Source organism: Camelus ferus, chromosome 26 (genome assembly GCF_009834535.1).
Source record: "Camelus ferus isolate YT-003-E chromosome 26, BCGSAC_Cfer_1.0, whole genome shotgun sequence".
Classification (NCBI taxonomy): domain Eukaryota; kingdom Metazoa; phylum Chordata; class Mammalia; order Artiodactyla; family Camelidae; genus Camelus; species Camelus ferus.
In genome coordinates, this window is record NC_045721.1 from 5,163,745 (window position 1) to 5,179,754 (window position 16,010).

General features: G+C 45.3%; 1 long non-coding RNA gene across 9 annotated transcripts in view; it reads left to right on the plus strand.

Moving 5' to 3' along the window:
• LOC116660102 overlaps window positions 1-16,010 on the plus strand; it is a 338,126-nt gene that overhangs the window by 11,372 nt on the left and 310,744 nt on the right. The window lies entirely within an intron of this gene.

The following is a 16,010-nucleotide window of genomic DNA, read 5'->3' on the forward strand; positions in this document are numbered from 1 at the left end:
TTTCAGATAATCACTTGGACCCATACTTTCCTCTAAATGAATCAGTAGCTTGACTAGTCAGTGTGATTATTTAAGTCCAAAGTACTGTTAAGGAGAATACGTACAAATCAGATTTTGTGAATTATTCCAATGAAAGAAAAATGCATGTGTACTATGTAGCAGTAAACCATATTGGAGGAAAAGAAAAAAAAAAAACCTGAGATCAGTCTAAGTGTTTAATAATAGGTGATGTGCTAAGAGAATGAGTATATGATTTTGACTACTGTGTATCTGTGAAAAATAATAAATGTTGGCATTATGGAACAAAACCCCCATTCTTTCAGTCAATATATATTGAGCACCTAGTATGTGCTAGGCACCTTAAGTAATGACAGGCATAAAAAGACAAATGGGACCTGGTCACTTGTTCTCATGGCGCCCATAATCCCATGGAGGAGATGGTCTTATAAACATGAAAAAGCGTTTACAAATTACATGAGAAATTAGAATGGCAAATTTTTATGTCTCCAAATTTTCTATAATGAACATGTATTATGTGTATAATAAAAGCAGTAAATTCTTGTAATACGGTCTTTTACAACTATGTAAAAAATATAATTATTGGAAGAGAACACAAAACAGTAAAAATAGTTGTGTTAGGGTAATCCTACTGTGATGGTTAGTTTTATATGTCTACTTGGTCAGACTACATCACCCAAGGATTTCATCAAACACTAACTGGGAGGTTGCTGTGGAGGTATTTTGTAGATGTGGTTCACATCTGCAACCAGTAGACCTTATGTAAAGAGACGACCCTTGATAATATGGGTGGGCCACATCCAATCAGTTGAAGGCCTCAAGAGCAAAAACAGGTTTCCCCCAGGGGCTTTGCCTCAAGACTGTAGTATCGACTCCTGCCTGACTTTCTAGCCTACTGGTTGGCCTTATAGATTTCAGACTTGCCTGCCTCCACAGTTGTGTCAACCAGTACCTTAAAATGTACTTCTTTATTTAATACATGTTATTATTATAAGATATTATTTAATATATTCATATATATTATTATATGTTTATCTATTAAATTTATTATTTCATATATATGAAAATTTTCATAAGTGAAATTACACAGATTATTTCCTGTATGAAAAATGCACACACACATGTAAATATCTCCCATTGGCTCTGTTTCTTTGCAGAACCCAGACTGATACACCCACTAAACTTTTTCTTTTAAACAAGCCTTAATTTAATGTTGGTTTTACCCTCCATTCCTTTGTAGCCTCTGCTGTCCTTACTGTAACTAGACTCCTCTTTGGTTATCTTTCCTCAGCCCACCACCAACTTCTACCTCTAGTTGGCCCACGGATTCCCAAAGGCTGCAGGGGCAGAATTTAATGGCATTGATAGTGGGAATGTAGTAGCTTGCACCGTGTCTTTTTTCCCTTCCAACTGGCTACCGATCAATATCAATGGCTGCTCTCAGTCTCAAGGCCGGAGCAGCCTGTGACCTCCTCCATCAACCCTTCATTAGGTCCCGAGAGCTGGGCTCCCATCAATGACAGTCTTTTAGGTGACATGGTGCAGTGTGGCTAAGACGAGCCTGGAAGTCGCAGGAGCGCTGGTGACTGTGATGCTTTTGCGGTCTTTTCTTCTCCATCCTGCCTAAATGGGGGCTGGAGAGTGACCCCTAACAGTTCCGTTCTCCAGCCCAAAGCATAGTTTGTATTTCTTGAGAGGCATGGGCTCTGTCCAAAGGTACAGGGTCCAGGGACAGGACATTGAATTTCGGTCTCAACTCAACTACTTTCTGGCTGTGTGACTATATCCAAATTACCTACCCTCTCTGTGACTCAGTTTCCTCACCTGTAAAAAGGGGATGTTTATTCAACCGAACTTGCGAGGTTGGGGTGATGGTGTCAGAATGTGAATTTTCTAGTGCATACCAGGGGTCCCCCCAAATGGCCCTCACTATTGCTAGATCCCTGAGGGCAAGGGTGGACTTCGGAAAAGATTTTCAACGCATATCAACATCCTAAGAATAGAGATCCTGGTCCAGCCCCATCTTCTGGGTCTGACTGAGGGTAAAGAGTTTATGCTGGCCAAGCACACTCAACCCTCAAAAGAAACATGAATTTTATTGTCATTTGAGATCACTACCATGTTAGCAGAGACAAGAGATTAATCAGCTCTACAAGTAAGTAGATGAAATTCACCAGCACACAGAAATTTTGTTTTTGCAGCTTTCCTCTTTGGTCAGAAGGTGTGCAGTCCGTAAATAAATAGCCCTTCCCTGCCCTCTCTACTCGGCACCCCATTTATAATTATTGTGGGCAGGTGGGCAGGTGCCTCTTGGTACTATGACAGCCAGGTTCTCCTAGGCCAACGACTCAGTCCCGGCCACCTTTCACATACCTGCATGTGGATTATCCACTTAACAAAGCATCTGCCAGGAAAGTTCTAATCCCAACCTGGCTTTCTCCTAGCACCCCGCTCTCTCTCCCTCTTCTCCCTCCCAGCTGATGTATGCTTAGGAAATGCAAACTAATTTTAAAATTCACTGGAGCAAAACATGATTAGAGTGGTTAAGACTGCTGCCCAAAATAAAAATCAGCTAATGCATTTCATATATTTAGATTTCCAAAATTAAGTAGAAATGATGCTTAGTTCATCTAAGGTGTGGGTTTTATACACATCGCCCCCATATCTCTGTGAATTGACCTTACGTTTTCTGGCAGCAGTAAATTTGGTTTGCCCATAAATGGCCTCACCTTTTCCATATCCCAGGGTGATGTTCATGCTCATCCTGCCGAACTGAGGTCACAAGCCCTGTTGAAGTTGGTGGAAAGGAAACTCCTCTGTGTTGGGGAGAAGACAGGAGACACTGGCTCTGTGTAAACCAAGGCTCCCCCATTCTTTGGTCCCTCTACCAAGCCTGGCCAGACAGTGAGGGATCCAGCTGGGTAAAGGTGCCCCAGTAAAACCAGGTGCTGGCATCCAAAGAGATACAGTCAAGTCTCCAAAGATACGCTGCTGCCTTCAAGGAGCTCACAGTCTCTTTGGGGAGATGAGATTAGCATAGCAGCCTAACACATATTACAGAATAAAATTAATTGCTAAATGGTGTGGCACAGATTCTAAGGAGAAACTCCAGGGAGTGATGATCAGTGAGGACTGGGTTTGCTCTCATGATGGAGGAGGCACCTGAGTTAGGAGCAGGCCAGATCATGGGAAAGGGAGGGCATTTCCGGTGAAAGAATCAACCAGAACAAATATCGCGATGCAGAAATGAGCAAGGCATGGTGCGGATGATGAGAGAGGTCAGTCTGACCCAACTGGCAGCACTGTAGATGGGTGTGGTCGGAAAGACCGGTGTGTTAGACTCCTTTGGTTGCAAACAACAGAGAATAATCTGATCTACTTTAAGCAAAAAGGGGAAAAAATTTTTTTTAAGGATACAAGGATAGGATATAAGGATTGAAGGAAATTTATTTTAGGGGTACAAGGGAGTCTCATGGGACTTGAGACTTTAGTCCAGCTCACCACAATTTGAACTTGGATATATTAATATATTTCATGGTGAATTTTTACCCTTATACTTTTAGTTCTCCATCTTTCCCAACTTTTTTTTTCCTAAAATTTTTTTCTCCCTAAGAAAGAGGCCCATTAGGGGTAGGGGGTATAGCTCAACTTTGGAGTGTGTGCTTAGCTAAAAAAAAAGCTAATAAAACAAAACAAAACAAAACAAAACAGAAAGAGGCTCATTCAGATAACACATTTTATATCTTTGTATTTTCTTTCTTTCTCCTTCTGTTAACCAACCTTGGTACTTACCACTCCACCCCCCCCTTTTTTTTTTTTAATTGAACTGCAGTCAGTTACAATGTGTCCATTTCTGGTATTCAGCACAATGTCCCAGTCATGCATGTACATACATACTTTCATCTTCATATTTCCCTTTTAGTATATTAGGAGAATACCCCAAGCATCTTATCTTCTAGTCAACACAAGACTTCCTTTACGTGGTATTGAAATCCAGCCTTTGTTTGAATCCTGGGGCGCTCACTGCTCTGTAAGGCATCTCATCTCATTGTTAGCTTAGTTGTTAGAAAGTTGACTCTAAGATGATAGCGGTTTAATTGTGGGACCCCCACTTGTTTATATTTTACATCAGAAGAGAGCTTTAAGTTTGTCACTTTCTTGCTCAAACTCACCAAATGGTGCTCAACCATCTTGTAAGTTAAAACAAAAAAAAAGGAAAGAGGGGAATTTGTTTTAAGGCTACAAGGGAGTCTCATGGGACTGAAGTGGCTGGTGCTTGGAAAATCACACCAGGATCCAGGAGGCTCTGACTGTGCCCTTTGTCTCCACGTCTCTGAATCTGTTTTTCCATCCTTGTGGCATGTTGTCACTGCCCTCAGCATCCTGGGCTCTCTGATTCCCTTCCAGCCTACAGGCTGTTATTCTATCTCGATTCCAAATTCCTGGGAGAGAGGGAACCCAAATGGTCTAACTTTTGTCCAGTTAGTTATGATGGAGCGGGGGGTTACATGGTGTGAGAGGAAACAGGGCTGCTGGTGCCCCTCCTAGGGTTAGGGGTGGGGCAGCCCTAGAAAAAGAGGAAAGAATTGATTGGCTAAGTGAAGAAGGTTGGTCAAGATAGACCTCCTGCAACTGTTCCTGCCAGTCTTTGAGAAAAACTAAGTGAAACTATTTTGGTTGTCTGGGATTCATTACAGTTAACCTCACTTTCAGTGAATATTGAAAAATTCAGATTTTTAAAGCAGGGGAATTGAGTTGTGATCACTCACTCCATAAAGAAGATTATTCCCTTTTGGGGGGACATATCAGGATTCCTTCCCACATCAAATGATCTTTTCCCATTACGCCTCTAATTTCTCTCTTCTTCTCTGCAATGCATCTGCTTCCCTTGATTTGGGGACCGTCCTTCAGTGGAGTCCAGGATCCCTTCCCCAGCACCCTCCATGCTGGCAGGACCTGGGAGGGAGTGATGTTCATGGCGTGTGGCCAACGGCTGCCCACTGGCTGGAACCTGAGCTTCCTGAGGGCAGGGATGGACCCCCCCATTACTTTGTGCCCATCCAGTGTCTGGCGCATGCCATTCACCTGCCCAGGCTCACCAATGCTTATTGAGCTGATGGGTAGAACCAGTTTCCAGAGAGAAGCAATTCTTAGCCAAGAAGTAGCTTAGGGAGAACATAGCTTTATTGTAAGTAAGGAAAATAATAGTAAGAACTCCTTTTCTGCCAAAATGTTATATATGACACTGCTTCTTGTGGTCCTGCCAGCGGTGTCTCTTAGGGGCTGGATGACCCCAACTCCTGTTGGGTCTCAGGGCACCCTTGAACTTGATCCACCTCAAATAGCATTGCCCCGAGATCTTATTTACATTCCCTTCCCAAAGGGGAGCCCTGAGCCAAGCAGACCCAGGTGCCGCTGCCTCCCTTTGGGAAAGACAAGGACGGCTCCGGGCACCAGAGAGAAAAACCTCCTCCCTTTCACGGCAGCCTTGAGGAGCCTGGGTGTCAAGGAGGAGGACCAGCCGCCCTCCACCTGCCGGGCCCTGGGCTCAGCCCTCCGAACAGAGCCCCGGGGTGAAAGGCTGCCCACCCTGGCGAACTCCTTGCCTTGGATGAGAAGAAGGCGACAAATGAGACAAAATGAAAAATATAATGATGCATATTATATTAATCATCCTCCCTTTTTCTGACACCATAAATCTTCTCTTTAAACTCCTGGTGGCGATTGCATCATCCCCCTCTCTCCTCGAAACAGCACAGATTAAGATAAAGTGATGGTGCTGTGTCAAAGAGAGCTTTACTGCCACACTTGGGATACAAAGAGAGAGGTTAATTTATCATCACTGGGGAGAACTGACAGAAGAGAGATATACTACCGAAAGGGGATTTAGCACAGGGCCAAGAAACTTCACACTATTTTTACCATCTGTCACATGCTCTAATAAAGCAGGGCAAAATATGAAGAAAGGAAAAATGAACTATCAAACACTGATGTAATGCAGCCCATAAATCTAATTTAATTACTTTGCATGGAGACAGGTCCTCGAGTCTGTGTGAATATACTGGATTTTCTTGGCAACTTAACAACTAAGTGTTTTAATAACATCACACTATAATTTATTCTGCTTGAAACACAAAACCCCTTTTGTGAGAGTTTCATTTTTGAGAACTGTTAATTTTTTCGGCTAATGTCAAAACTGGCATAAATTCACATGTGAACTTGAAGCCTGACTGTGAAAAAGGCTTAGGTTACTGTCTGCCTTTTTATTGCTGGCACTCTTCCCCCCTTCTGCATGCATTAGAAATAATTGGCCTTTGTTGATGACTTAGGTGAGGAGAGTTGTCTTGCAATTAGATTTTAATATAGTGACAAAGGGTGTGGGAGAGGGAAATCTTTGTAAAATACAAAGAGGTAAGAGAATGCAGCGGGAAAAAAAATAAATGCCTCATTTTCCAGCAGAACAGCCAATTCCCAAATGCAGCATCCCTAGAACCAGGCTGTCCCCAGGACCAGAAGAATCTCACTCCGGAGGATGTAAGATCTCTCAGGGCAGAAGAGACGCTGGGAAGGCAGGTCTGCCCTAGAGGGAGCCACCGGGAGCAGAAAATAAATCAAAAATAAAATTAATATTCATCGGGTGTCTTCCCGAATTTGGATGCAGTTACAGAAATTATTGTTAATAATGAAAGCCATATATCAAAGGTTATAAAATTCATCTGTGCTAGGACACTATTTTTTTAGGCTTTGTTCTGAACCATTAAAGATGACATATTGCATTTGTGTGCCTCTGTGTATAATAAGATACATTTAAGCGTGATTCTAACCTAAACTGGCAATTTTAGCATTGAACCCGAGTTCTTAAATGGGGGCTATGACACTCCCGTCCAGAGGAGGTCATCTGAACCCATCCATTCTCTCCTCACCTCGCTTGGGAGGGAGGGCAGGATGGATGGGTAATTAACTTGTTAGATCATAAGCGATTCATGTTGGGAAAATAAAACTCTGAGTCTCTTGACAAATTCAATTGAAATATAATGGGGGGTAAAATGGGGGAAAAAACCCTATTCTGCCGACCCCTCCCCAAACCCCAAGCTCTCACACTGAAAAGAAAACCAAAATGTTGAGATATACAGTCTGCTGAAGTTCATTTCTTTATGCCTTCAGTCACACTTAATAAATCCTTACTCTGTGGAAATCTCTGTAGGACACACTTTGGGGGTATTTGCAGTCTGGCAGGAGATGCATTGGACAGAAAAAGGCCTACAGTTTAGTACATTCTAAGAAAGTTTAAACTGGTGGGCAGTATCGCTGGAGTTCATGGGAAGGGCAGGTAGAGAGCTGGCCATGGTGTGGACTTTGGATAAAACAGAAGTGATTCATCTGGAAAACTCTAACAAGTATGAGAGCCATCAGGAAATGGACCACATATGCATACTGTTGAATATTTATTGAATGCCACTGGTGATTTGGTATATGTTAAATATCTAGATGGATTCAAGGGCCTTGAAGCCAGGAAACTGAGGTGCAAAGTTTTTCAGAGAAGTGCTTTCAAATACATTTCTCCTCATGCTTTTTTTTTTTTTAACCCTGAGGTTCATATTCCCCTGTTCAGACTTGGAAAACGCTCAATTCTTGTGGTTTCTTGTTCTGTTGAATTTGCGTGGGAGAAAAACGTACAGCCTTGAACTCTGAATGAAGCCCAGTGTGAAGACTGGTGATTTTCAGCTGTGCTATTTCAAATGCTCTCGTCGGTATTTTTAAAGACTTCCCACATATTCGGTTACTGACCTGGGGCCTGGAAGAGAGAACATTAAAAATTACAAAAAAAAAAAAAAAAAAAAAAAAATCAAACCACCAGTATTTACTTATGAAATGACTTGGTTAGAACCCAGCAATCCAACGGCCTTAAAATTAGTGTACAAATTGAGAGTTTGAAGGGTTTCTCTTCTGGCATTTTGATTTCCTCATCTGAAAAATGGGGATATTAATACCCACCTCCTGGGCTGGTTGTGAGAATTAAACACGCCTGTGTGGGTGAAGCATACACCACACTAAAATGATGGCTGCAATTATTATTTTATTATTATTATTTTGAATCTGCTCCCCCTCCTTCCCTTCCTCGCTGCATGTCGAACCGCCCCCTCCCCGGCCCCTCCCCTCCCCGGCGCCCCCTCCCCACCCCCCACCCACTCTGTAAAGTACTTTCTTTGCAGACCTGCTGGCATCCACTTCATTCAGCCTCCCCCTTCTGGCCCAGCTGCAGACTGCAGCCATGTCACTTAAAAAAAATTTTTTTTAATACCTTCAAAATAGGAAATGTAAAAAAAAAAAAAAAAAAAAAAAAATCACATGGGGTGGACCGAGGCTGTTTTCTGGAAATGAACCTTTCAATGGAAGCACTGGCAGAAACAAAACTCTGTTATGCTCTGGGGCAAAAGAAGAAATTACAAGGGAGTCTGGGTTCTCAGGAGCCAAGGAAAGACTTTCCAATCAAGGCAGGTGGAGAGAGGGGAGCGTCATAGTGTGTTAAAAGGCCAGCAAAATTTATGGTATTGCCTCCTTTAATTGGTAACCGTTAGCCCAAGTGCCCAACGCAAGGTGAACTTGACCTTTCCTATAAAACAATTGTACTTGAACTCTCCCTGCTGCTCCGAGGCTCTTCATATTCTTCTTGTAACAGGTACCTTGCTTTAACCTTGCTGGTCAAGATGACAGATCATTTACATTAACAGATTCTGCGGGAGCGCTCTGGGTTGGAGCTGGCAGTGCATTAGCCCCAGGTGACCCTGGCCACCAAGAGTGAGGACCCGAGGAGAAGCCCAAACAGCCAACACTGCCACCTGGAAGGAGCCAAATTTCCAGCAAACACCTGAAAAACCCCCTGGTCCCTGTCGTGGCACCAAGAGAGGCCAAGCCACGCTGAATCTTAAAAACTTGTCTGCACATCTTCCCAGTTGCTTGCTAATGTATGTTTTGTTCATTCTTTTATTCGGTTAGGCATCAAACATTTGGTGCATCCTTATTGTGTGCCAAGCATCATGGCAGGTGCTGAGAAGGCGAAGAAGGGACAGATTGGCTCTGCCCTTGAGATGCACGGAGCAGAGGGAAGGACACAGACACAGACTCCCTTAATTGCAATACGACGTGAAAACCACAATATGATAGGAGTCTGAGCAAAGTTCTGCGGGCGTGGAGGAGACCCTCAGAGAGGAATCGGGGAAGGTTCATAAGGGAACCATTGGAGCTGGGAATAGAAAAATGAGCAGTATTTGTCCCGGGATTGGGAGGAATGGCACTTCTGATGGAGGGCACAGCATAAGGAAAGTGACTAGTCTGCAGGGGAGCCAACCTGGTCGTGATCGCTTAGAGGCCACCGTCGTCTGTGATTTGCTGTTATGTGAGGTCACAGGTAGGCAGTGGGTGAGTAAAAGAAACTTGGAGCTGCCCAGTTGCCTAGACCTCATTCTTCAAGACCAAGGGTCCGAGGAGCAGAGAGGATGAGAAGCTCTTTGCGTTCTACCCATCTGCACAAGCACTGGTGCCCGAAGGTCTTGTGAATGTCATCTGACCTCCAGAAGGAGACCCCGAGGATTGGTGGCCCAGCCTGGCAATGTCCCTCTGGACAAGGAGGAGTTTGTTTTGATGTATCTGGGAGGGGCTGAAGGTCCCCACTTGTGGCCAGCGCATTCCTGCTAACTGGAGCAAAGCGCATCACCTAGGTACCCCAGGGGGAGGTCATGGTCATGATGGACATTTACTGAACACTCTCCCTGGGCCCCCCACTGTTCTAAGTGCTTCACTGAGTCCTCACAACAAACCAAGAGAGCAGGTCTGTTGTTGTTTTACCATTTCACCCAGGAAGAAAATGTGGCACAGACAGGTGGGGTGACTGGCCGCCCACACAGCTAATAGCAGAGTACCATTCTGATTGGCCCAGAGCCCGTCCTCTTAACCAACTTCCTGTACCCACCCAAGAGAGTGAAAGCACCAGGATGCACGTCCCATGTGAGGTGCTTCATTATGTGCATCATCTCACTGTGTCATCCGCACGTCACCTGTGAGACAGCCATCATTTTACCCATGAGGAAACTGAGGCTCAGAAAGATGAAGTAACTTACTGCCAAACAGCCGGCAACTGACGGGGGTGGCATTTAACCCTAGGTGTGCTGGACTGCAAAGCTGTTGTCCTTGCCGTGATTCTATGATGAACGTCCCAGAAAGCATCTCAGTAGACGCCGCTCCTTTTCTGGCCAAGAAGGCAGACACTGACGGTGCATTTCACTGAACAACCACTTCCCTCATGAACAACCATCCAGGAAACCCCTCTCTGCTCCCTGCTGGACTTCAAGGCTGCTCTTCATGGCTAAGATGGTATATTCTGGACATGGGCGATTTTTGCCTCCCAAGATTTTTCCCAGTAGGGTGGAGGCAAATTCCATGCAGTTACGGTGGGTCGAAAGTGAGTCATATATACGAGGGGAAACTTATTTTAACAGAACTCAAGAGCCAAAGTGAGCTAGAGTTTCACCTTTAGAGAAGGAATATTCACAGACTTTTGTTAAGTAGGCAACTCCTGTAGTGTGTTTAGAGAAAGGATCGGCAAACGTTTTCTGCAAATGGCCAGATACCAAATTCTTTACTCTTTGCAGGGCGTATGTACTTCTCACACTTAACGTCATGTGTCTCTGCCACATTACACTTAATGTCATGTGTCCTGCATAGTAGTGCAAAAGTAGCCATGGATAATTCATAAATGAATTCTCATGGCGATGTTCCAATAAACTCTTATCTATGGACACTGGTGTGTGAATTTCATGTAATTTTCACATGTCATGAAGTATTCTTCTTTTTCATTTTATTTCATTTAAAAAACTTTTTTATTGAAGTATATAGTCGGTTTACAATGTGTCAGTTTCTGGTGTACAGTATAATATTTCAGTCATACATATACATACATATATTCCTTTTCATATTCTTTTTCATTATAGGTTACTACAAGATATTGAATGTAGTTCCCTGATTCTTCTTTTGATATTTTCCAACCACTAACAAGTGTAAATACTATGTTCAGGTCACGGGCCAGTACAGAAGCTCGCAGAGGACCGGGTTTGACCCAGGAGTTGTAGTTTGCATGGTTTGGTTTACGAAATTGTATTAGGTACGTGTTAGAGAATCCAGTGTGTGAATCAAAACACAAGCTGCATCTCTTATAAACCCTTTAGATAGTCACCTACGTTTTGGGAAAATCAGTGCTTCATCAATTGAGCCCTTTGAATACACTTGCATGCCGGAGCACACAGAAAGACAGAATCATACTCTGCTGAAGTTAAGTTGACACTTTCCACACAAGACAGACTGAAGATGGATTTACGGGGATGCTTGATAACTCTCCTGGGTTTGATGTTTGATGTTTGGTATGACCATTTGCTTTCGAGTTTTTGTTCTTTGAAAAAAACATTCTACATGGAGTGTTCATGACTCCAGATAAAGTGTTGTCTGGCCAATCTTTAGATGGATGAGCAGTACCCCCCTTGGTATCCGAGCTCTTGTCTTCTCATTAAGGACCTCACACTCATTTTCAGGGTTTTCCTCTATCTTTTTCAATCAAGATTGGAAAGATGCCATTTCTGAATGCCATTCAGTAGCTCTCAGGGGAGCGGCGGTAGCTCTCTGGACCATGTCCAACAAGGAGCTCCAGTAGCTGAAGGACTCGGGTCTTGATTAGCTCAAAGGAGGAGGAAAATTTGGGATTTGGGGGTGTATGTTGGAGAACAGTCTCCCTGACTTCCTTTCCAGTGACGTGTTCTTCCTTCTAGTCTTTGGTTTGCTGTGATGGTTGACATTTTCTCTAGAATTCAGGGTGAACTGGGGTCCAGATTCTACAGCAGTGGTTTTGTTGGACTGCCTGCCCCCTGACCCCTCTTTAATCACTGTTTTTGCATTACCTTAAAAGAGCAGAGAGAATGAACTTTCTTGGTCTTTGGTGTCCCTGGTAAGACTTGCCCTGTCCTGCTGGTACATGTGGGCTGGGCCCAAAGGGTTGAGGGAGACTCTGGGGCTCAGACGTGCCCTGACCCAGGAGGACAAGGACACTGTGCAGGGGGGCCATGCTGCTCTGGGATTCTGCCTACCCACCTCTTACTTTCGTGCCTCCTGCCCAAAGAGAAGACCTGTCGTAACTCACCGGCCACAGGTGGAAAGGGTACCACGTGGGCCTGCTCTCTTGGCATCTCACTACCATAGGAAACCCAGTCGAGGCCTTTCACAAGGATGGCAGTCTGGATTTGTTTCTGCCAACCCCCCTACCCTACCCACTCAGGGAGGCCTGGCCAGGGGAGTAACCTCAGGTCAGAATTTGATTTTGTAACTGGAGCTTTTCCTTCTTCTGGGCCCCGCTCCTGTCTCTGTCTTGAGGTGGACGGTGTGGAGGGACAGGCAGGTGGAGTTGGATGCTCCAGGACCAAGTGATGAAAAATCCAAGCCACTGGTGCAGACTCAGGGGTGTGGCTCACGCAGTGCGGGAAGGAGGTTGCCCCCTGGCTTCAGGAGCCATGCACACCGATGGGCGTAGGGATGGGGATACGTGAAGTTCCAGATCCTGGCTACTCATGGGTCATGGTTGAAGCAGAAAATAAGGGAGAAATGGCTGCATCTTGTTACATGCCCTGCCCTAGTTCCTTATGTCTCTGTAGCAGTAGGGCTGCCCAGGCCCGATTTCTGCCTGTTTCTTCTCCCTGCAGGACTCCACTGGCTCATCTGGGCTGATCCCATTTGTAGGAAAGTGAATTCCATCTTTGGGGTATGTTTTCAGAAGTACCTGAGGGCTCCTGTGTCAGTTAGTCATTGTCACAGAGACACTGTGTAACAACTACTGCCAAACTGAAAGTAACATTCATTGGTTCTCACGACTCTGCAGGTCAGCTGGAGCTGACTGAAGCTGGGTGGTCCTAAGTTGCTCTTTGGTGGGTCTGTCTGGTTCCCATCCTTGTGTTTCTCGTCTTCTTCAGGGGACCAGTGGACTGGCCTGGACATGTTCCTCGCATGGCAATGCCCAATATGCAAGGGCACAGGTGGACATACTCAAGGTTTACTGGCCAAAGCAAATCAATCACATGGCCAAACTCAAAGTCAAGAGGCTAGGAAATAAGACTGGCCCCAAAGGGGGGGGGGCGGGTACTGCCAAGTTACACTGATACAGTGGTGGTTGCAGAATAGGGCCCCAAATATAATCTATCATAGGCCCCCGTCAAAATATCTCCCCCCAAATACCTTTGACATGGCTTAAAATCCCTCCGATTCAAATTACTCCTTTGCTTTAAAATATTATCTGCATAAGGCCCTTGTGAGAGGTAGGATATTTATACATAGCGCCTTAACTTTTCAGCAGCTTTAGGCAATTAATCAGTACACATAGGGGTTCAGAGGGACTGGGCGTCAGGACAGAAACATTCTGCAGGGAAGTTGGACCACACGAGATAGGGTGTTCAGGAGTCACCCTGCCCTGTTCCTTCCAGTCCTTGGTACCTTCTCCCTCTTATATTCTCCTTCACCAGGTGAGGAGAGAGCGACAGAAATTCTTCATCTGCCCAGAGACGCATACATCATTGCAGGTGGCTAGCACAGTCCTAGGTTGGAAACCGTCAGAAAACAGCAGTGAACTCTGTAGGAGCCACATCCTGGGCTTTTCCGTGATGTCAGACTGTTTGTCTCTTTTTGTTTTCTGTTTGGGCACATGGAACACGTGAGGGTGGGTGGGCGGCGGCGTGGGAGTGTGGAGGTCTGTGTTTGTATGCGTGCGCTTGTGTTCATGTTTCTGCCAATATGCCTGTCTCAGTCACGCTCCAAAATCTGTCTTCTTAGGCTGGGAACAGAAAGAGGTTTTCACTATTAGACAATATTATCATCAAAAAGGTGTTTTTTTTTTTAATGTGAGTTAAGAAGATCTGACTCCTTCTGAATACACTTAAGATGAGTGTGTATGTGTGTTGTGTACTGTTGGCCATGTATCAGGGGTAAGGTATAAATAGAGAGAGATCTTCCTGCTACAAGCCCTCAGGTTCTATTTCTGCTTCTACCAAAATGAATCTAGTAAATTATCTTAGAAATTATGCAGTTGTGGAAAAACTGCATATCCTAATTAATTACATATTACTTCTAATAGTAAGTGCTCTCTGTCTACATATCCATCCACATGTAATTTTTAGTCTGTTTAGTACTTTGTATGGCTGATCTTTTTTTTTTTCCACAGGTGGGGGATGGGGAGGGAGGATGGGCTGATGTTACTTTGCTTGCTCGGATACAATGAATCCTTCCATATTTAAATTCAGTTGTAGTTCGCAGCTGGGTAGATTGGTTCCTGGTGAATACACCACCCTCCGTGCTATCCCCTAAAAAACCTCAGAGCGTGTATGCATAAAGGAGATGGTAGATTAGGTTACCGGGAGAGGAAATGTACAAATGTACCTTTGCAAGAAGATGAACTGATGGTAGCAGCAAGTTGCTGATGGAGGCAGTTTGTGTAAGAGCAGGGCCCTCGCTGCGGGGCCCATCTGTCTCCGCTGTCACTGTCTCCCCGGCTGCCTGTGCAGCAGGCGAGCGGCCCTGGGCTCCCTGCTTCCTCCTCCCTGCACATGAATCCTGCTTCACCAGGCCCCAGAGGCATGAGCTCCAGGGGAGGGAAATTAGGAAGGAGCTGATAAGGTGGCTAAGGATCACCTTTCCAGAGTCCTTCTGTGGTCATCGGAGACCCGGCAGGAACCTTCCTCCGGGCAGGTGGCATCACTTCTTGGCCACTGCTCATCTTTGGCCAACATCATGGCCAAAAGCCCCTCCCAGGAAATCACGGTCTACCCCATGCCTCCGGGAGCTGGTGAACGCAGGAGGCAGGGGTGTTAAGACTCACTCGCATTTTAGACCTTTTCAGATTGTAGTTCTCTGATCTCGAGACAGCGTTAACAATGTACACGGTACTAGTAAATATACAGCAGTGGGGGCTGGCAGCTAAGAAGCAGTTCTTTTCTCCTCTTGAATCTTCCCCTCCGGGTGCTTCTCAGTTCTTTGCTTTTGCTTCTATTTAACTCTCTCTCTCTCCACACGCACACGCACCACACACACACTCCAAAGTCTCATTCCACAGTTCCACCTCCTCCCCGTCTCCATCTCATTAAAAGCAACACCAACCACCCTCTCCCAGCCCTCTCCAAGGTGAAGTACCAGAGTCCAGCTCTTATGCCATATTGTGTGTAATTATAAATTCTAGTAAGGTGGACACATTACGATGAAGTTGTGTCCGTGCTGAGCAGAGTGTGAAATTCGCCTTTACCTTCTCACTTAGGAAGTGGGAGCCCTGATACCTAGAAAGGACGTGGGTATTCCACAGACGTGAGATTTAGCCCTGTGGCTTTCACAGTTCTTGGGAAAAACTCTACTCCTTGAGGTGGTTGTAAACTTTCCGATGATCCGGGTTTCTGGCTAAATAAGCACATTTATTTTTATAGGCGAGTCACTGTCCTTACTCTTCTAAGTTCAGCTGCTTAAGAAGAGGCCCCCTGTCATGCTGTGTGGGTTCAGGGAAGGACCGTCTTCAGGCTGATCTTCCTCTGCTGTTCCTAGTTTTCCTGGGTCCCAGTCTCGAGGCATCATAGCATGAAAGGGCTCCAGACGAATTTGTGAAATTGTGCTGTTGAGGGAACACTTCAGTTAGCTCAGAAGCCAGAAAATCTGGGGCGGGGGACCAAGCTGATGGGGAGTCGGGCAGGAATGGGTCCAGGTCGGTTGCATTTCAGAAAGTCCCTTCTGCCGGAGCACCCTGCCTTCAGGCAATGGCTCTATACTGGACCCAATGACCTTTCTTCAGCTTTGCAGATGGGTAGAGTGAAACCTGGTGGTTGGGATGCTGGGGTCAGAAGGCCCTGTGACCAGCATGCAGAGGACAGAGCCACGACTTCTGCTCCCAGCCTGGGCTCTGGTCCCTGGGCTCAGCAGGCTGGGAT